The sequence below is a fragment of the Lichenostomus cassidix genome, chromosome 17 (genome assembly GCF_008360975.1).
Source record: "Lichenostomus cassidix isolate B80296 chromosome 17, HeHo_3.0, whole genome shotgun sequence".
In the NCBI taxonomy this organism is placed as follows: domain Eukaryota; kingdom Metazoa; phylum Chordata; class Aves; order Passeriformes; family Meliphagidae; genus Lichenostomus; species Lichenostomus cassidix.
In genome coordinates, this window is record NC_139497.1 from 1 (window position 1) to 24,880 (window position 24,880).

General features: G+C 41.4%; 1 long non-coding RNA gene across 1 annotated transcript; it reads left to right on the plus strand.

Annotated features, from left to right (window-relative positions):
* Nucleotides 1-3,605: 3,605 nt before the first annotated feature.
* On the plus strand, nucleotides 3,606-23,309 carry LOC146429733 (uncharacterized). Its single transcript, XR_014855432.1, has 3 exons — nucleotides 3,606-3,801; nucleotides 21,532-21,915; nucleotides 23,089-23,309. It is a non-coding gene; the product is annotated as an uncharacterized LOC146429733 (long non-coding RNA).
* Nucleotides 23,310-24,880: the final 1,571 nt, after the last annotated feature.

Sequence of the window (24,880 nt, forward strand, 5' to 3'; positions counted from 1 at the left end):
TAGCTGGCTGGCTGGCTGGCTGGCTGGCTGGCTGGCTGGCTGACTTTCAGTCAGTCAGTCGGTCAGGCAGTGCAAAGTAGCTGTCTTGAGGGAGACTGGTGGATACAAGTGTATATGAATGTTTTGCTGAAAAAGAATGATGAGTACATGATAACCCTCCCTGGAATAGAATTGGACGTGGAGGTTTGGGTCAGGAAGTAGGAGGAGTATGGAACAAGTGAGCCTGGGAGTGGGCTGGTGACAAGGATGAAGTAGGTGAATGGACATAGAAGGAGACGGTGAGGAGGTTATGGATTGTTGAAGAGGCTTGGAAAAGCTGTAGGAAAGAATGTGCCTTGAAGTGTCTCTGTCACAAGGAACGTGCAGGGATGTACAGGCTGCAGCAACAGTCTTTCTGTGTTTCTCAGGGTTGCCTGTATTGCAAGGACACTGCATCCATGTGGAGCCCCATGGGCTGGCACTGGTGTGAGGGTCAAGGCAGAAATGGAGAAGAATCTGTCCTGGGGGAGCGTGCAACTCTGGCTGTGCTAAGTATGCTGGTATGAGAAGGTATGTGTCATGTTTCAAAAGTGTTGCACTTGCCATAGCAGGAGGCATGTATTACTGAGAAGCCAGCACGGAGCAGTTGGAATCTGGGCACCTGTTCAGGCATAGTTTTGATAGAGAGAGGGAAAACTACAAAGTGATAGTGGGTGCACATAGGGAGAGTTGGGCAGGTCATGTTTACAGGCTCAGTGCAATAATTGTGAGACCTGTGAGTTGTCAGTGCCGCGTGTAAGACGTGGGACGTGGGTGTTGGAAAGAAGTGCAATTCTGAGCACAAAGGGTGCTATGTAGGCAATGGCTTTGAAATGCAAGACGGCAGACTGGAAGTGACAGGAGTCCACTCCTACAGCACCCTCTTGTGTCAAGGTACTGTTTAGGATGGAACTTGGGACGTTCTCTACAAATACCTGGGAAGGAATGGATGTGCAAAGGAGACCCTCACACGGTGTGTGCTGTGAGTGGCATCTGTTCGTAGCTATGACAGACACAAGGAGACACAGAGAGAAAAAGAGGAGTGGAAGGACAGGTAGGGCCACAGGAACAAACAGGGACAAAGCAATAGCAGCGGTCCATGCGTCCCAGGGGCATCCTGAGGTGGGTTAACATAGGCTGAAGTCATGGGCCCATGGCCAGGCCTGTCCCCCTGGCAAAGCAGGGGCAGCATCTTGCAGCACGCTGCAGCTGTGTGGATATATATGCCGTGCTGCAGTGAAAGGCCTAGCACTGCACAGCATGTCAAAGGCATTGAAAGACCCTGTAAGGTAACTGTGACATGAAAATGGCACGGTTATAGCATGTGACAGTGGGTTCAGGTTTGCACACGTGGGCCACAGAGGGTAGATGTTTATGGCCTGCGAGCAGAGGTGACGGCATGTAGGCAAAGGCCTCCCGTTCCCCCCTGAGCGGGGGGACGGTGGGTACAAACCCGCTTCCTGCGAGCGTATCCTCTCGGCCTGCTGCGTGCTGAGGCTCGGACGACTTGGAGTGCAGCCACGGGCTTTGGCCTCTGTGCCTACACACCTCTCGCAGAAGGTGAGATGACTTCATAAGAACTTTGCCTGGACGTAATCAGCAGCTGGCTGAATGTCAATACAAAGTATGTGTCTTCAGAGAAACTTGTGGATGGAGTGAGATAGCAATGTTTGGGTGAAGAAGAATGCCGAGTGTGTGATGACCGTCCCTGGAGGGGAATTGGAACTCTGCAGAGTATGGAGTGCATGCACTGTTAGACAGCCTTTGCTGCAGGCAAGTGTGAAGAAGCCCTGGAGATGGATTAGAAGGTATTAGACTGGGTGGTTGCGGTGGGATGACATGGGTGGGTAAGAGATAGTGCACCTGATTGAGAATTTGTAGAATACTGTGAAACTTTGATGTGTTGCTGTGGCTGAGCAGGCCTGAAACCCTCCGCTGTGTCACGACTTCAACAGGCGGCTGGTGGGTAGGAGGCCCAGGAGGACATGGCATCAGGCGCTCGGACTAGCACGTGTGCGGAGCCGTGCGGAAATGACTGACACGTGTGTCGTGTTCTCTTCCAGATGGTGGGGTTTCGCTGCTGCTGGAGTTGCCTATCCCAGCGAGGATATTGTGGTGAAGAGAAGAGAAGAGAAAGATGCGTCTGTTCTGTTCCAAAAGGTATAGAAAACAAAATGACATGAAAGGCTACTGAAGGAAAATTGTTGGGACTGACTGCTACTGTTGGAAAATGTATCAGCTTAAAAATATTGTGTCACTAGTCAAAGGTTTGATTTGGGTTTCCCCTGGGAAAAGGAATTTTTGATTTCTTCCAGGGCAATGTTGTGCCACATGAGGTCTGGTGAATTCAGCATAGCAAGAGCTTGGGACTGACCCCCAAAGATAAGCACAAAGAGAAGCACGGTGAACAGAACATCCAGCAGGAACATGTGGTTCTCCAGAAGACGTGATGGATATGACAAGCAGCTAGGCCACAGCACCTGCAGCAGCGCTGAAGACATCCAGGCCCAGAAAAATGACTGCTAAAAACAAGTGAAGAATGTCATTAGCATGGCAGACAAGGACATTGGAGTCCAACGAGAGATCAAATATGGGGACTTTGCTCCACTTTGGACTAATGAACACTGAGCCGATGCTTTCCTATTGGCTTTTACTGTATGCACTGTCTGAGAAATGGAGTAAAAGCTCTGTATTCTGGAATGATGGTCTCTGCACACCCGGGCTTTGGGGGGATGAGATGATTGCTGTGGTACATGCTGGGCACAAAATAAAGTCATGCCTTGAGTGTGTAACATCAAAATGTTGTTGGAGAGTTTTTCCATTTTTTTCTGCAGATTGGGGGACACTAGTAAACACGTGGCAGTAGTGTAGAGGTGGAAAACTAAACCCAAGACTGCAGAAGTGATCCCTGCAACAGCACAGCATGGGGTAACACATGCACACGGAAGTGAATGCAGGCATGAAACAAGTGAAAAAACCCCAGCGATACACAGTAGAAGCCCCTAGGAAATGCTGTAGAAAGAGATGAGCAAAATGGGCATAGCTGTGAGAAACAACTGAATATGCTAGTGCTGCAGTATCCCCCAAAATGTGTTTTGGTTTTCAAGAATCATAAATGGTGCTATCAAAAAGAGATTAAAAGACCCAGTAAGATTTGAGAGAATGGTAATTTGTGCTAATACAGTTGAGGGAAAGCATGTAAAAACCATGCACTGAACCTTAGGAAAATTCTCTAGCAAAGGAGCTCCAAAAATGGGGAAAAAAGTAAAACGATAAAGAAGCAACGGCTCCCCTGTTGCCATAGCGACGGGCGGGCGGAGACAGGCGTAGCTTAGGGCGGACTGAGGGGGCACCGAGGGGCGGGCTCTTGGGCTGGCTAGGGGGAGCGGCAGGGCCGTGGCTGTGTGCCGAGCCCCGTGACGTCGAGGGGCGGGGTGTGGAGACCACCGGAGGCGTGGCTTTGTCCCGGGCAGGGCGCCGACAGGGGCGGGGCCAAGGGAGGGACGACAGGCGGAGCAGTGGGTGGAGTACCGTGACGGACGCAGAATCGGGGGCGGGGAAGTGGGCAGGGCTTTGTTGACGTCATTGTGCGGCGAAAAGGATATGCCCCCAAAAAAAGGATTTAAAATTAAGGAGCCACTCTGGCTCGGTGGGTATGGCCTTAAGCCGAATCTCTGCACGTCAGGGGTTCGAATCCCACCGCGGGCTACCCCGTGCGTGTGCTAGGCACGTCACGGCCCCGTAGTCCGGGAGCCCGCCGGGCCCGCCTACCCCCACTGGAACGTAAGTGAGGCACGTGTGCCAGAAGGTGGGGCGACAAAGGCGGGCCCCCCCGCGAGGGGGGGCAGCCCAGGTGGGCCCGCCGCAGGGGGGGGGCTGCCGCTGCAGCTCCCCGCAGGGGGGGGGGATGGCGCCGCCCGGACGGGGCCTCCCGGGGTACCCCCCCGCATCCACCGCGCCGCGCGCGGCAGCGCGCGGCGCGCGCTGAAAATCGGGGGGCGGCACCTGGTGCTGGGGGGCGTGGCTGAGGGCACCAAGGTGCCAAAAATCACTTTTTCCACCTACAACGCACAAACACTTCACCTTCAAACTCTCTCCATGCCAAAAAATAAATACTTCTTTACTCACCTTTTAGTCTCCTATCAAACTCTGCCTCCTTTCATGCCTTAACACATCTCACTCACACACACACACACACACACACACCCACCCACCCACCCACCCACCCAAACACACTGCATATACATTCACCAACTATAACACACTCACATTAACAACAAATAAACCCTCTTCCACAACTTTTCAAAACACTCCATTTATGCACCTCTTGCCTTCTCCAAAACTCACATACTCTCTCCAAACCCTTGACGCCTTGCTTACGCCACCATCGCAGCTCCTTGCTTGCGCCGTTCAAGCCACGCTGACGCTTCTTCATTTACCACACCGATCCCTTCCTAACCCACTTTGACCTTTCACCCCTCACGCTCACAACAACAAAACCTCACCTCTCACATCCTTCACCTTTCCATTCCAACCTTTACTCCCTCAACTTTTCTTCCACGTGCCACTTGGTGCCATCATTACTTCCCTGCAACCAGTCGCTTCACGGTACCACTCTGAAAGACAAAGGAAATTTAACAATCATCTCAAACACCTGCATCTGGCCTCCAGCAAGCGACAATCCTCTTCGAACACCATGCCTAACTGACAGCTGGCCACCTCTCTCCCATGGAAAATCAATCTCCCACCGCTTTACCCGTCTATTCCTCTCCCTACCGGTGCCATGTTCAGGCCCGGATGCCTCTGATGTCTGACTCCGTGCAGTTTGTTCTCACGCATTGCCTATTAGGGCACGGGACTCATTTTAGAAAAGCGGATCAAACGCAACAAAGAGCCGCTCCTGCTGCTAAGCCACCACCTTCCAGCCTCTCCCTCCTTGCCACTTGCTACACACCACTCCCTCAAGCCTGCTGCCTACCTGGCTCACCTTCTCACAATTGGGTGGCTTCAGCCTCCCCTTTGCATATGCTCTCTGAACACCTTGGCACTGTGAATGTGTGTATATGTATATCTGTGTATATCTGTGTCTCTATATATATACATATGTGTGTATATATACATATCTGTATGTATAAACATATGTGTGGCTATATATATATGTGTACATATATGTGTGTCTATATAGGTGTATGTGTATATATATGTAGGTGTCTGTATATGGATGTCTCTGTGTGTATATATGTCTGTGTGTATATAAACATGTCTGTGTGTATATATATATGTCTGTGGGTATATATATGTCGATGTATAGATACGTGTGGGTATATTTACATAGGTGTATACATACATGTGTATATATACGTGTGTATACACAACATGTCTGTATATATACATATGTGTATATACACACATATGTGTGTGTATATATACATACGTGTGTACATAGCTGTGTGTGACTATATATTTTCAGGCTCATACATACATATGTGTGTATATACATGTGTGTGTATATATTTCTGTGTCTATACATACATATGTGTGTGTATATATATACATATATGTGTATATATATTTGTATGTCTGTATATATATGTGTGTGTGAATATATACATGTGTGTGTGTATATAAACATGTCTGTGTGTATATATATATGTGTGTAAGTATATATGTCGATGTATAGATACGTGTGGGTATATTTACATAAATGGGTGTATACATACATATATATGTGTGTATACACACATGTCTGTATATAGACATATGTGTATATACACACATATGTCCGTATATATACATACGTGTGTACATCTGTCGTGACTATATATATGTGTGTGTATATATATATGGTGTGTATATATGTGTGCGTACATATATGTGAGTGTATATATAGGAGTATGGGTATATCTATGTGACTGTGTGTATATATATATGTGTATATAAATACATATGTGTATATATATATGTGTGTATATATATGTGTGTCTGTATATATACATATGTCTGTATATATACCTATGTCTCTATATGCATATGAGGGAATGTATATATGTCTATATATATGTCTTTCTATAAATATGTTTCTATTTATATACATATGGGGGTGTATATATATGTGTCTATATACATCTGTATATATATATCTGTCTATATACATCTGTATATATATGTGTGTGTATATATATATGTCTGTATATGTAGGTGTGGGTATATATACACATGTGTGTATATATACATATGTGTGTGGATATATATGTGTGTATATGTGTCTGTATATATATATGTCTCTGTGTATATACATGTATGTCTATACATATATATGTGTGCATATTCTGTATGTCTGTGTATATATACATGTGTGCATATATACATATGAGTGTTTATAGACATATGACTGCATATATATGTCTGTATATATATGTCTGTGTATATATATATATGCTGTGTATAAATATGTCTGTGTATCTCTATGTGTATATATATACATATGTGTGTGTATATATATATGTATGTGCATAAACATGTGTAGGTGTGTGTATATATGTGCTGCGTATAAATAAGTCTGCCTACCTGTATGTGTATATATATACATTTCTGTATATATATGTGTGTGTATATATATATGGTGTATATAAATATGTGTGTGTATCTATATGTGTATATTTATACATATGTGTGTATATATATGTGTGAGTGGATATATATACATGTGTGTATATATATATGGTGTGTATAAATATTTCTGTGTATCTGTATGAGTATATATATACATATGTCTGTATATATATGTGTGTCTGCATATGTATGTGTGTGTGTGTATATATACATATGGTGTATATAAATATGTGTGTGTGTGTATGTGTATGTCTATATATATACATTTCTGTGTATATATCTCTGTGTATGCATATATATGAGTAGGTGTGTGTATATATATATGGCGTGTATAAATATATGTGTGTATCTGTATATATCTATATACATATATGTATATATATATGTGTCTGTGCATATATATGTCTGTGTGTGTCTGTGCATATATATATGGTGTGTATATTTATGTGTGTGTATCTATATCTGTATATATATACATATGTGTGTACATATATGTCTGTGCATATATAGGAGTGGGTGTGTATATATATGGTGTGTATAAATATGTGTCTGTATCTATATGTATATCTATACACAGATATGTGAATATTTATGTGTGTATGCATATATATGTCTGTGACTGTATATATATGGTGTGTATAAATATGTGTGTGTATCTATAGGTGTATATATATACATATGTGTGAGTATATATGTCTCTATGCATATATATGTGTGTGTATATATATATATATGGTGTGTATAATTATGTATCAATATCTATATGTGTATATACATCAAAATGTGTGTATATATATGTGAATGTGTATATATATATGTGTGTGTGTACATACATGTGTGTGTATCTATATATGTATATATACATATATGTGTATAATTACATGTGTGCATTTATATGTCTGTATATATATATCTGTGGATATATATATCTGTGTGTATCTATATGTGTGTATATATACATATATGTGTATAAATAAATGTCTGTATATATATGTCTGTATATACAGAGGTGTGTGTATATATATATGTATCTGTGTATATGTCTCTATATGTGTGTGTGTATATACACATATCTGTTTGTATACACATATATGTCTGTGTATATATCTCTGTATATATGTGTGCATATATATTTGTGTCTGCGTATATATATCTGTGCATGTGTATATATATGTGTGTATATATATGTGTCTCTGTATAGATATGTGTGAGTGTATATATACATGTGTGTGTATACATATATGTGTGTGGCTATATATGTGTGTCTGTGTATATACACGTGTGTGTATATATACAAATGTGTGTATATACATATGGTGTATATATATACTTCTGTGTAGACGTACATATAGGCGTATATATACATATGTCTGTATATACATATGTAATATTTATATATGTATGTGAGTATACATACATATGTATGTATACATACATATGTCTGTATATATATATGTGTGGGTATATATATATATACATGTGTGTATATATACATATGTGTGTGTATACATACATATGTGTGTGAACATACATATCTGTGTCATATATACTGTCTGTATATATACTATACATGTGTGTATATATATATGTGTGTATGTGTATATATATATGTGTGGACATATATATGTGTGAGCGTGTATATATATGTATGTGTGTATACATATATGTGGTGTGTATATACATATGTGTGTATATATATGTGTGTGTGTGTGTGTGTATATATATGCCTGCCTGTTTATATATGTCTGTGTGTATATATATATGTGAGTGTATATATACATGTGTGTGTGTATACATACATATGTGTGTATAAATACATATGTGTGTATACATATGAGTGTGTGTATATATATGTGTGTGAATATATATACATATGTGTGTGTAAACATACATATGTCTGTATATATACGTGCAGGTGTATATATATACATGTGTGTATATATACATATGTCTGTGTAGACGTACATGTGTGTATGGATATATATGCGTGTCTGCTTATAAAAATGTGTGTACATGTATATATATGTGTGTGTACATATTTATGGTATGTATATACATATGTGTCTATATGTATGTGTGTGTGTACATATATGTGTGTCCATGTATACAGATGTATGTGTGTGTACATATATATGGTATGTATATACATATGTATGTATATATATGTGTGTATATATGTGGTGTGTATATATACAACTGAGGGTATATATATGTGTGTGTTTATATACGTATAGGGGTGTATATACATATGGGGGTGTATATACATATGTGTGTTTGTGTATGTACATATGTGTGTTTATATACATGTGTATATAAGTGCGTGTTTATATATCTGTGAGTATATATGTATCTGTCTGTGTATACATATGTGAGTGTATATATATATGTGTGTATATATATGTGTGTGTATATATATCTGTGTATGTATATATATGTGTGTGTATATATATCTGTGTATATATATATCTGTGTATATATATGTGTGTCTGTATATATGTGTGTGTATATATACAGGTGTGTCTCTGTATACATATATGTGCAGGCACATATATGTAGATCTGTGTATATATACATGTGTATATATACATATGTCTGTGTATATATATGTATGTGTATACATATCTGAGTGTGTGTACATGTACATAGTGTGCATATATATGTGTGTATGTATATACAAGTGAGTCTGTGTATATATCTATATGTCTATATATATACATATGTGTTTATACATATATGTGTCTGTGTAGATATATATGTCTGTCTGTATCTATATGTGTGTACATATCCATATATGTGTATAAATACATGAGTGTATATAAATATCTCTTTATATATATATGTGTGTATATATATAACTGTGTGTATATACATATGTGTGTATATATATAACTGTGTGTATATACATATGTGTGTATATATACATATGAGTGTATATATACATATGTCTGTATATACATATGTAGGTATGTATATATGTCTATATATCTGTGTGTGTTTATATACATATGAGGATGTATATATATGTGTATATATACATGTGTGTATATATACATATATGTGCATATATACATATGTGTATATATACATATGTAGGCATGTATATATGTCTATATATATTTGTGTGTTTATATACATATGGGGGTGTATAAATATGGGTACATATGCATGTGTGTATATATCCATATGTGTGTATACATATGTAGGTATGTATATGGGTCTATATATATGTGCCTGTTTACATACATATGGGGGTGTATATATATGTGTGTATATACATGTGTGTATATATGTGTGTGTGTATATATATGTGTGTATATGTATATATGTGTATATATACATATGTGTGTATATATATTTGTGTATATCTCTGTGTGTGTATCTATATCTGTGTGTGTATATATATCTGTGGGTGTGTATATGTATGTGTATGTGTATATATATGTGTATATACATATGTATGCAGGTGCCTATATATATGAATTTGTGTATATATATATACTGTTTATAAATATGTATGTATATATATGTGTATATCTATACATATGTGTGTATATATATTTGTGTGCATATACATGTGTGTATATATGTGTGTGTATATATATACATATGTGCATATATATGTGTGTGTATATATACATATGTGTGTATAAATGTGTGTGTATATATACATATGTGTTTCTATATACATGTCTGTATATATGTCTGTATATATATGTGTGTGTATATATATGTGTGTATATATACATGAGTGTATATATGGGTATGTATATATACAAAAGTGAGTATATACACATGTATGTATATATACGTCTGTATATATATGTGTGTGTGTATATATCTGTCTGTATACATATATGTGTGTATATATGTATGTGTGTATACATACATGTGTGCATATACATACGTATGTGTATATATATACACACGTGTGTATATACATATGACTATGTATATACATATGCGTGTATATATATGTGTGTCTATATATGTGTTTGTGTATATATACATGTGTGTATATAACCATATGTCTGTGTGTATACATATGTGTATATATATACATGGGTATGTGTATATACATGTGTGTAAATATATACATATGTCTGTATATATGTGTGTAGATATACATATGTGTGTATATACATGTGTGTGTATATATACAATGTGTGTATATATATGTGTGCGTATATATACATATGTGTGTATATATATGTGTGTGTATATGTATATATGTGTGTATCTATACATATGCATGTATCTATACATATGTGAATATATGTCTGTATATATATGTGTGTGTGTATATGTCTGTGTGTGTCTATACATCTGTCTGTATATATACATATGTGTGTGTATATATACATGTGTGTATATAAACATATGTGTGTATATACATAGGTGTATGTATACATGTGTGTATATATACATGTGTGTATATATATGTGTGTATATATACGTGTGTGTACATAAACATATGTGTGTATATACATAGGTGTATATATACATATGTGTGTATATATACATGGGTGTGTATATACATGTGTGTATATATACGTGTGTCTGTATATAAACATATGTGTATGTATATACATATGTGTATATATACATATGTGTGTATATATACATGGGTGTGTATATACATATGTGTATATATGTGTGTATATATACATATGTGTGTATATATACATGTGTATATATACATATGTCTCTATATATATGTGTGTGTATTTATGTGTGTGTATATACATGTCTGTGTATACATACATATGTGTGTATATATACATATGTATGTATATACATATGTGTAAATATATACATATGTGTGTGTATATAACCATATGTGTCTATATACATGTGTGTGTATACATGCATATGTGTGTATATATACATATGTGTGTATATATACATATATGTGAATATATACATATGTGTTTATATATACATGTGTGAATATATGTCTGTATGTGTATGTGTATAAATACATATGAGTGCATATATACGTGAGTGTATATATATGTCTGTATATCTATGTGTGTATATATACATGTGTGTGCAGACATACATATGTGTGTATATATACATATGTGTGTACATACATATGTGTATATACACACATATATGTGTACATACATATGTGTATATATATACACGTGTGTATATATATGTGTGTATATATACATCTGTGTATATATACATGTGTGTATATAAACATACATGTGTGTCTATATACATATGTGAATATATATACATATGTATGTGTATATATATGTATGTGTAAATATACATGTCTGTGTTTAAACATATGTGGTATATACATATGTGTGTATATACACATATGTGTGTATATATATGTGTGTATATATACATATGTGTGTATATATACATGGGTGTGTATATATACATGGGTGTGTATATACATGTCTGTATATATGTCTGTATATATACATACACGTGAATATATACATGTATATATACATATGTCTGTACATATATGTGTGTGTATATATACTTAGGAGTGTACACATACATATGTATGTATATATACGTATGTGTGTATATGCATATGTGTATATATATACATGTGTGTATATATACATGTATGTATATATACATGTGTATTTCTATGTAGATATATATACATATGTGTGTATATATATATGTCTGTGTATATATATGTGTGTGACTATATATATATGGTGTGTATATAGATATGTGTGTATATATATGTATATATATGTACATATGTGTGTATATATATGTGTGTGTGTGTATACATGTGTGTATATATACATATGGGTGTATATACATATGTGTATATATATACATGTGTGTATATATAGATGTGTGTGTATATAGATGTCTCTGTATATATTCATGTGTGTATATATACATGTGTGTATATAAACATATGTGTGTATATACATATGTATATATAAACATATGTGTATATATATACATGTGTGTGTCTATGTATATGTGTGTCTATATATGCATATCTATGTATATATACATGTGTGTGTATATATATGCCTGTATATATATGTCTGTGTGTATATATGTGTGTGTATACATACATAGGTGTGTATATATACATATGTGTATAGATATACATATGTGTGTAAATATATATGTGTCTCTGTGTATATATGTGTGTGTATATATACAGGGTGTATACAGATGTGTGTCTATTTCTATGTATATATATATACATATGTGTGTATATACACATATGTGTGTATATATATATGTCTGTATATATACACATGGGTGTATATATACACATGTGTTTATGTATACGTGTGTGTATATATATGTATGTGTGTATATATACATATGTGTGTATACATACACATGTGTGTATATATACATGTGTGTATATATACATGTGTGTGTATATACATATGGCTGTATATATGTGTGCGTGTATATATACATGTGTGTGTATATATATATGGCTGTATATATTTGTGTGTGTGTATATATACATGTGTGTGTATATATATATGGCTGTATATATTTGTGTGTGTGTATATATACATGTGTGTATATATATATGGCTGTATATATTTGTGTGTGTGCATATATACATGTGTGTGTATATATACATGTGTGTATATATACATGTGTGTGTATATACATGTGTGTGTATATATATATGGCTGTATATATATGTGTGTGTGTGTATATATATACATGTGTGTGTATATATATATGGCTGTATATATTTGTGTGTGTATATATACATGTGTGTGTATATATACATGTGTGTGTATATATATATGGCTGTATATATATGTGTGTGTGTGTATATATACATGTGTGTGTATATATATATGGCTGTATATATATGTGTGTGTGTATATATACATGTGTGTGTATATATATATGGCTGTATATATATGTGTGTGAGTGTATATATACATGTATGTGTATATATATATGGCTGTATATATTTGTGTGTCAGTGTATATAACATGTGTGTGTATATATACATGTGTGTGTATATATACATGTGTGTGTATATATATGTCTGTATATATATGTGTGTGTGTATATATATGTGTGTATACATACATGTGTGTGTATATACATATGTGTATATGTATACATTTGTGTGTATATATATGTGTGTCTATATATATATGTGTATATATACGTGTGTGTAGAGAAACATATGTGTGTATATACATATGTGTATATATATACATATGGGTGTGTATATAAATGTGTGTGTATATATACATATGTGTGTATATATACATGGGTGTATATACATGTGTGTATATATATGTGCGTATATATATGTGTATATATATGTGCGTATATATATATGTGTATATAGATGTGTGTATATATGTGTGTGTATATATATGTGTGTCTCTATATACATGTGTGTATATATGCATGTGTGTATATATGTGTGTGTGTATATATACATGTGTGTATAGAAACATATGTATGTATAGAAACATATGTGTGTATATCTACATATGGGTGTGTATATATATGTGTGTGTATATATACATATGTGTGTATATGTACATGGGTGTGTATATACATGTGTGTATATATGTGTGTATATATACATATGTGTGTGTGTGTATTTATGTGTGTGTATATATACATATGTGTGTATATGTACATGGGTGTGTATATACATGTGTGTATATATGTTTGTATATATACATATGTGTGTGTGTGTATTTATGTGTGTGTATATATACATATGTGTGTATATGTACATGGGTGTGTATATACATGTGTGTATACATGTGTGTATATATGTGTGTATATATACATATGTGTGTGTGTGTATTTATGTGTGTGTATATATACATATGTGTGTATATGTACATGGGTGTGTATATACATGTGTGTATATATGTGTGTATATATACATATGTGTGTGTGTGTATTTATGTGTGTGTATATATACATGTCTGTGTATACATACATATGTGTGTATATATACATGGGTGTGTATATACATGTGTGTCTATATACGTGTATATATATATACATGTGTGTTTGTTTATGTGTGTGTGTATATATACGTGTGTCTATAGAAATCTATATATATGCCTGTATATATAGATGGATGTATACAAGTACAACCGTCTGCTCACGCTTCCGGACTCAAATTTTATCGACGCTTTCTAGTACCTCTCAAACCTCATACATCACTCAGATACCTTGCATCCCTACCATCAAAAATGCTCTCATTTCCAATTATCGAATTGCACCGCTACCAAATGCTGAAAGCAAATACCTTGCGGGCTTCTCAGAGGATTTCCGCTGCGCCTCTCCTACGCCTCGCCGTTTAGCTTCAAACTCTTTAGATTGGCCTTACGGGAAAAAAAATATTAAATGGGACGCTCTCCTTTCTTATGACACGGCGCCTCGCCGGGCGCCTTAGCCGATCTACGTTCCTGAACGTTACCTCGGCCCCGAGCGCGCCTCTCCGCGTGTTCCTCGGCCCCGCTTCCCTTCCGCTTTCAATTCTTATTAACGCCTGGGAATTACAATTATGCCTTTCCATGCCGCTCTGGGACTACCGTCCCTTCCCGGGAATCCCCGTGCTTCTTATCCTTCCCTCGGCCCGATGACGCCTGTGCTTCCCTTAAGATGCCCTTTAAACCGTCTGTAAAGCTCATTTATTTTTCTATAGGCCGTTTGAAAGCCCCGTTTCTGTACCCGCGCCTTTCGGGACGTGCCCTTCGCTAAGGCTGTCCCGTTTAGCATCCGGCATTTGATCAAAAATTTGGGAAAAATGTTTTCCCATCGGCGGAGCCCGGCGCGTCGTCTCGGAGGTGGTGGCGCCGTCGTCCCGTCCCCCGAAGTTTTTAACGCTTTAAAGTCACGTTCGATTCGAATGGATACGGGCTTGATGGGACAATTTTTATATCTATTCCGACACATTTTAAACACCTGAAAAATCTTCTCTAACGGCGAGTACTACCTCAACTTTTTACTTCTACCCGCGCCTGCCGCTTTCTACGGCTCCACGCTGCCGGCTTCTGGCCGGATTCTGTCACGTCGTGACCGAGATAAGGAACTAACGCTTCACCAGTCCTACCTCAGTGTACACGTTTACTACCGTGGAACGGAGCGATTCCGATTCCCGGGACCCTGCTTTGCAAATGCGGAAATGCCTCAAAACCGTAAAATCCATTTTTTTCATTTCGATCGGGCGCCTAAAGTGCTCACCTAGAGCGAGAGGTCCTGATTTTTTCCGTACAAAACATGGCGGCGGCCGTAAAGGCGCGGGCGCGTCCATTATTATGGCGGCGCCCGTTTCGCACGTGCGCGGTGCACTGGACTACCAAAATGGCGTCGGCATCGCTCGAGCATGCGCGGTGCACTGCACTACCAAAATGGCGGCGGCATCACTCGAGCATGCGCAGTGAAGTAGACTACCAAAATGGCGGCCGCATCACTCGAGCATGCGCGGTGCACTGGACTACCAAAATGGCGCCCGCATCACTCGAGCATGCGCAGTGCACTAGACTACCAAAATGGCGCCCGCATCATTAGAGCATGCGCAGTGTACTGGACTACCAAAATGGCGCCCGCATCACTGGAGCATGCGCAGTGCACTGACTACTAAAATGGCGCCGGCATCACTCGAGCATGCGCAGTGCACAGACTACCAAAATGGCGTCGGCATCACTCGAGCATGCGCGGTGCACTGGACTAACAAAATGGCGTCGGCATCACTCGAGCATGCGCAGTGCACTGACTACAAAATGGCGCCGGCATCACTCGAGCATGCGCACTGTATACTTCCAAAATGGCGGCCGCGGAGTCCCGACCACGAAAACGGCCATTCGGCTGCTTGGCGGGCTTCCCCGGCGCTGCGGACCGGTGCGGAGTGGCCTTTGAGGGCCCATGGAGTGCGCGCTGCGGTTTGGCGCGGCCGCCGTTTTGTCCCAAAAGCGATCGGCAAATTCCGTTCTTTTTCCGCCTCTCGCGCGGTTGCCGCCGCCCGTGGGTGAGGCGGACGGCATATAGGACGCCTCAGCAGCTGTTTGCGGCCAGCAGAAATGTCCCAAAAGCGCGAAATCCGACTTTTTAATTTCGATCCGGCCCCTATTTCGCACATGCGCAGTGCACTGGACTACCAAAATGGCGTCAGCATCGTTCGACCATGCGCAGTGGAGTGGACTACCAAAATGGCGTCGGCATCACTCGAGCATGCGCAATGTAGTGGACTACCAAAATGGCGTCGGCATCATTCGGGCATGCGCAGTGGAGTGGACTACCAAAATGGCGTCGGCATCACTCGAGCATGCGCAATGTAGTGGACTACCAAAATGGCGTCGGCATCACTCGGGCATGCGCAATGTAGTGGACTACCAAAATGGCGTCGGCATCGTTTGCACATGCGCAGTGCATTGGACTACCAAAATGGCGTCGGCATCACTCGGGCATGCGCAGTGCACTGGACTACCAAAATGGCGCCGGCATCACTCGAGCATGCGCAGTGCATTGGACTACCAAAATGGCGGCGGCATCACTCGAGCATGCGCAATGCACTGAACTAACAAAATGGCGTCGGCATCAATAGAGCATGCGCAGTGCACTGGACTACCAAAACGGCGTCGGCATCACTCGAGCATGCGCAGTGCAGTACACTTCCAAAATGGCAGCAACGGAGGCCTGACCCCGAAAACGGCGATTCGGCTGCTTGGCGGGCTTCCCCGGCGCTGCGGAACGGTGCGGAGTGGCCTTTGGGGGCGGGTGGAGTACGCGCTGCGGTTTGACGCGGCCGACATTTTTTCCCGAAAGCGATCGGCAAATGCCGGCTTTTTCCGCCTCTCGCGCGGTTGCCGCCGCCCGAGGGTGACGCGAACGGCATACGGGACGCCTTCGCAGCTGTTTGCGGCCAGCAGAAATGTCCCAAAAGCGCGAAATCCGACTTTTTAATTTCGATCCGGCCCCTATTTCGCACATGCGCAGTGCACTGGACTACCAAAATGGCGTCGGCATCGTTCGCACATGCGCGCTGTTGCCGACTTCAAAAATGGCGGCCGCGGGGGTCTTTTCTGAGGGAATATACGTCTACTGTGCCGCCTGAACGAAATGCCGACTCCGAGGGTGCCACCGCCGCATTTTACAGGCTTTGCGGGCTTCTGCTGAAGCGTGCGGTGCTCTGGACGGCGCGGGGGGCTGGCGGGATCCGCCTGTGCCGGGGCGGGCACCGCCGCCGTCGATTATACGGCGGACACGCCCCCCCGCCCCCCTCGGCACCCCCCCCGCCCCTCCCGGCCCCTTAGAAGGTGGCCCTCGGCACGCAGCGGATGGCGGCGGCGGTGGCGGTGGCGACACGGGTCGGGGCGGGGCCGCCGCGGGAGGGGGGCTGACTCGGCGGCCCCCAGCGCGGGGAGGGAGCGCGGCGAGGGAGCGCGGCGCCGCCGCCTCGGGGCCCCGCGGGACGCCGCTCACCACGGACCGCACCCAAAATGGGGTGACGTCCGGCGGCGGGGGAGAACCGACAGGGGAGGGAACTTGCCACGCGGGACGGGGCCGCCCACGTGCCGCGAGCGACGCTTTTTTCCGACTACAAACACGCAAATACCCCAAAATTCACCTGCTTCGGAACGCGCGACCCCCTCTCCCTTTTAAAGCCCGACGCAAACCTGCGAACGACCGCCTCGGCTAACACCGCACACACAAATAACATATACTACTTACAAAATACACATACCTATACTCCAACATATTATTACATACATTATACACTAGCAACCAGCTATATTGCTCTGAAGATTTATTTTTGCATACCCTTTTTTTCTCTTCAGGACACTACATTCATGCCTGCAAAAAGAAAAAAAAATGTACAAACCCTTTCACATTGGGTCAATTCAATCATTTCTTTCTCTTCTTTAGCAAGTCAAACCACCTGCTTCTACAGCACTTCTGAACTCCATTCTGACTCTTGGCAAGAAATTCTTACGGGCCTGACATTGTGGCTACGGCTCTGTGATGATCCACGTGAAAGGTGGGTGCTTTCTTCAATTATCCTTTCTTCAATGCAACACTTCCTTTTTACTATCTATCTAGGTCATCTCCTTCATTTTCATAACTATATTCGGAAGGCACTGTGTACTGGGCATTGCCCATAAATGTCCACCCAGAAAGGTAGACAACAGCTTTGCTGCAAGGCAGATAATCTTTTCAATATTCCTGCAAGAGCTGGCTTGCCTGCATTTGGTCATTATGGAACATGCTTCAGCTACTCCAGCGACAACACGTGAACAATTACTTCTTACTGATAGTGAGGCTCAAAAACCACACTTCTGAAGCAACAATGCACTGCAGGCACCTGGACACATGTCCTTCCCTAAGGAAAAAAAACCTCAAAGTTCTTTCCCTCTTCCCTGGCTTGCTGGTACCAAGCACAGAAAACTGCACCTGAGGGAAGCTTGGAAGCCTGTATCCTCTGACATTTTGCACTTGGTTAGAGCTTTTTATTCATACCTCTGCATACTTCTGAAAATTACAGTTCCTCTTTTACAACATAGCCAATGTCCACACTTACCTAGAAAGAGGCACTGGGATTTGTTTTCTGTAAATTCATTCAGGAAACTCCTTGTTCTTTCTCTCTCTCATTCATGGCCAGAGTTTCCCAAAGAATATTTAGCAGGGCCTTTTTGCTTTGATACCCTCTATTTCATTTCCATTTCATTCCCTAAATTCTTTACATCCTGAAACTTTTTCTAGTACGTGGAAGAGCACGATCATAAATGGACAACAGAAAAATTGTAGAACTTCCCTAGCTCAAGATGTTGTTTTTCACTCTTTATCTATTTGCTCTTCCCATCTCATAGCTGCTCTTTTCCATGCAGCTTTAAGGGCCTGCAATTCTCACTGCTGCAGAAGGACTTGTGAACTGCTACTTCGCCACCTTGCTCATCGGAGCACGGAATCCAGTCGGAAGGTGCCGGTCCATCGGTGCACAAACCACCAGGTATGGCTAGAAAGAGTAGAAAAAATTCATTACATACTTTCCCTTGGAGAACAGTTCCCATGCTTTGCAAATCTGGGTTCATACATAGAAATATTGGCACATCAAGTCTGTATCAATTTCAATACAGAACAGCATCGCTTTAAACTCTCGAAAACTTTAGGGTTTGGATGATGTTGCTACCACTTCCTACATTACAAATGTGGCTATGCTGATCTCAAAACTGGTACACATGTCTCCAAATATTTTATCTAATACTGGACAGTACATAAGGTGCTTAGCCTTATACCTGCACATGCTTATTACCTGTGTGTCAACTGCATACCACGTGCATAGCCTGCAGAAATACACTTCGGGATTAATTCTGATTCGTAAGGCTCCGTTACGTGAGCCTTACAGAACTGCACTTCATCAATTATCCATGTACAGAAATTTGGCTTTCAAATGGCCTAAGAGAAAAAAAAAATAGTTTTGCTAACTCTTTCAATGCCATCTTGAAGGAATAACATATTTCATGTTGCTGAGGAAACAATAACTGCAATAACCATCCTCCCCTGTTCCCTGTATGACACACTGAAAGATGGTTCAGAAGGTTTACTTCAACCACTGTAGGAAATGCCACACAGCTCACATGGTGGCCGATTCTCAGCCTCTGTTCCGCTCACTGTACCGCTCGGCCAGATCAGAGAGAAGCAAGTTAAAAAAAAAAGTAAAAAAAGTTTAAAAAATATTATCCCAAAGGGAACATTTGCAGGTGGTGGTTGTATAATTGTTCCATCTGAACGTGTGAGCGGCCCAGGCCACGCTTCTGATAGAACTGTTTGGTGTGGATGAACTCATGTCACTGTGACCAAAACATATGAGCGATACTTTGCTTCCCTTTATGCAATTAACACCTCTCTGGTCACCACAGTTCTGGTATTAGGTTAGCCTGAGATGCTGCCGTCTGACAGGGATCCTTCTCAAAACCTAGGGAGAAAACTCAGGTTTATATGTCAGCACCTTCACTGATGACTTCTTTAGAATTCAGTGGCAAGACGTCCTTCATCTATTTTTCTTATTTGCCATGTAAGCCACACAAGATATTTATTCTTTGAAATAGGACTCTGACATCTCTTCCCTGAAAAGGTTTTCATCATTGCTCATAAGTGTGATCTCCCTCCCTCTTCCTGCTGATCAAACCTGCCTCAAACCACTGCCTCTTTTCAACAGCTAGGAAATCCTTGCACACGCTGGGCACAACACACCCAGGAGTCCAAGGCCAGCCTCAGGCCTACCTCCTAGCAGCTTCTGTCTGGCACAAATCCTGACATTTGCACAACTTTACAATACAAAATCCCACATTTCCCCATGGGAACCTGGGGGCAACAATGGCTCTTTTCCATGGGAATGGCACATCACCACTCTCGTGTAAGATAGGCAGTTTGGAGGAATCCAAGTGCACACAGAGCTCTGCTTCTTTACACCTTTCATCTGACAGGATTCCTGCAGCATGCACACTTTTCAGCTACAATACCACATTTGGAACCTGGCTGCAAACGGTGCCTCTTTTACACACGTAACAAACTTTTCCACCCTTCTGACCTGCACACCGTGGCAAATGCCTCCTCACATCATAAAAACCATCTGACAACAGTTCATAACGAGCCTCAAGATACACTAGATCGCCTCTGTGTTACCTCACTCCACTCAGTCAGGTTTTCTGGGAAAAAAAAGGACTGTTTGAACCTTTTACAAACCTGCTGTGGGACTAAGAACACCGAGCTATACTGATAGCAATCATAACAATCCATTCTTTACATTCATTTCAATTATTCACTACCCACAACAACACCTGTAACTCCTGCTTCAGGTCACCACATCTATAGAAATACTGCACCACTGATATTAAAGGAAGCGAGAACAATAACCACATCAAATCTCTTCTTCCCCCACAGCAACGACCGTGGCCACATCTCCTTCTCTCTACCTCGAGGACACGCTCTGGGGAGTACCTGACAGCATAAGAGCTCTCAAGAATCTTCACCACTGTCAAGACAGCCACTTGACCCCAATGAATGCAGGATCTCCTGCAAGGACTGATGCTGCCACCACTGCAGCTTCTCTGCTTCCACACAGGGAACCCGGCAGAGCACAGCCACGACACCCTCTGCACGCTGCAGCTGGCCACAGCAGGGCAGGGTGGAGAGGGAGGCAGCAGCACTTTGGGGAGGCAGCAAAGAAAAGCCAGGAAGAATGACCTCTGAGCCAGGACGAGGCCAAGGCCCGTGGTGGCAATGACAGCAGCGGTGGAACTCCCCAGCAGCAGTGGAACTCCCCAGGTAACCGGTGGCAGCAGATGCACCCACGATAATCAAAGCGCTCCGGCTAACTGACCTGGCGCCGGGTCACCCACGACCGTACCTCCAAACTGACCCACTGTCACCACACCCTGCTGTCTAACTGCCCCGGCACCAGATCACCCACGGCCATACCTCCAAACTGACCGACTGTCACCACACCCTGCTGTGTTTGGCAGCCTGGTGCTTTTTTCCGTATCTAGAATGTGAAATTTCCAGACAAGGAGGTTGCTTTTTCAAAATTCTACATGTGAGGACACTCCAGTGCTTTTCCTCAACATGAAAATTATGGCTTTTGGATTTTCTTTATGCCCGTGACAATCTGCACGCTTTTGGATTCTGGCTGCATCGGTCTGTGCACTCTATGAAAAACATTCTACTGTTTGGACCTTCCGAGAAACGGAAATCTTCCAGGATTTATGAAGCGATACAACAAAACCTTTTCTCAAAACTGTGTTCTTATTCCCACCCCCTAAGCTTTTATATACTTATACTCATCTATTTACATTATATCTATTTGCACTTATTATAGAGAAAATACTTACAAATCCATTGACACTTACGGAACCTCTGCTAAGACACAAGCCACATATTTACAATGTTCAACTTGTACATTTTGACACTTCAATATCACATCAGACTTCTACACTCTAACCATACACATCTACTCATATCAAACTTCTCTTTACATTAATATCTAATATCTGATTAGAGTTTGTACAGAACAGCTAATAGATCTATTTATTCTTTTTTTACATTCTGTCCTATATATCATCCTGCCTTATAAGTTAAGCTCTTTCATTGGTTCATTTATATACACAACACTTGTGTTTGCACTTTAAAATCTTCTCTCTGCTTTGGCCTTGCATGGACAAGCTTATGCAGGACACGCATTACTCCTTCTCTCTCTGCCTCATCTGCATGGTGCCCCAAGGAAGATTTTACAATAACATTCTCCTTTCCTTACCTACACTTTAGCTCCATTTCATACCCTCCATTATTCAAATCCTAATACTTTTCTTACTGCCTACAAGATCACTGTCATAAAGGAACAGCAGAAAAATGGCAACACCTCCCTAGCTCAACATTTCTTTTTCCTCTTTTCGTAATTGCTCTTCCCATTTCACATGTGGCCTTTTTAATGCATGTTTAAAGGACTGCAATTAGCACTGCTCCAGAAGAATTTGGGAAGTGCTGCTTCTCCCTCTGGCTCACCGTGGAACAAAATCCAGATGCGAGATGCCGCTCTGTAGCTGTAGAAAACCTCCAGGTATTCATACAAACAATACACTAAATAAATGAAATTCTATGCCTTCAAAGAAATTCCCCATGTCTGTAAAATCTAACAAAATACATTAAAAAACTCTCCTGATCAAGTATGTATCCATTTCAATGCTGAACAGACACACTTTGCACTTATAAAAACTTCTGGCTTTGGTGCTACCCCTTCTTACATTACAAAAATTGCAAATTCTGACCTCAAATCTGGGTTCTGGGGGACCACAGGCAACTACACCACGGCTGTCACCAGCCCAGATCCTACCTAGGCCCGTATGGGATATAGGTTCACCTTGGGGTTAGACACAGCTGCTCTGGCAAAAATTCCTCCTGCAGGCACAAGATTACACAGCAGATGTTCTTAGGCACACTCTGAAAGGGGGAGCTTTCAGTGGCACTCTGGGATGCAGGGGGCTGCATCACCCACTGCCCTCAATACCTCTCACTCATCCTTCCTTTCAGCTAACAGGCCACGGCCCCCCACCCGCTCCACAGCCCCCTACAGCCCTGTGGTGCCGAGTGCTGCCCTGGACAACACGACACCTGTCAGCTCTGGAGCCCAAATCCTGGTTTTGTAAGCCTGTGGTGGGACTCAGCAATAGGGACTGGGGGCTGCACCTCTCCTGGGGTGACCTTCGGCTCCACTAACCTTGTGTGGTAACAATTCACACGGTAGCCAGGACTCTGCCCGTGTCCCACGGGTTCACCCCCCATCCCGGTTAGGGCTCACCGTTCCATACCCCACCTGTCCTGGACACACTCTCACTCCCCCAGCAGAGGCACTACCCTGGGGCTCTGCACCCTGTACACATTTACCTGTATCTCTCTGACATCCCCTCCTATGCCACCGCCAGCAACCCGCCTTGGGACCGGGCTCTCTCTCCCACACCCTTTTCCCTTCTGCTGCTCCCCATGCCTCTCCCACAAATGTTTACTAATGCATTCTATTGCTGATCAAACAGAGAAATAATTAACACATTCACACTTTTCATTAGGAGTTTATTTATTAAAGGAATCATGGGGAGTAATAAGCGAAAATAAATTGCATCAGTCTGCACTTACCACGCAGCTTTTCCTTGCTTAATAAGGTGACGCTGAACTCTCTCAGTAGGACTAAAAAACCCAGCTCTCCAGTTTAATAAAAGCCACCTTAGACCCACTGGGCCCAAAACCATAACAAATGGCACACTTCTTTTAGAGAGCTCTGCAGCTACTCACGTTGGATACTATGGGGACTGCAACAATGACAGTCTTGCCATCCTGGCAAGCTCTGGCTCTGAACAGCCTGCTGCTGGCAGCTCCTGCAGCCAAAATTTATCCAGGCCGGTGATGATTGGCATCTTCAGCACCACCTTCACGCCACCCTAGGCCGCTGAACCGGGACAGCCAGGACATTCCAGGCAGATGTCTCTGCAGAACCATTGAAATGATTCAGTGCTTTGCAAAGCAAAGCTCAGAAGGCTACAAGACATTTTTCAGGAAAACCCACCAAAAAAAAAGAAATTTTTGTGACCAAACAACATGCTTTTTGCAATGCGGCCGCAGCCCGGCTGATGCCAAAAGCTACACCTATCCACACTTTTCAGGCTGTGGATAATGCCTTCAAAAATGGGCTTTCCCATCACCACCTCCCACTGACAGTATCCTTGGGGCAACTCTTTCTTTTTTG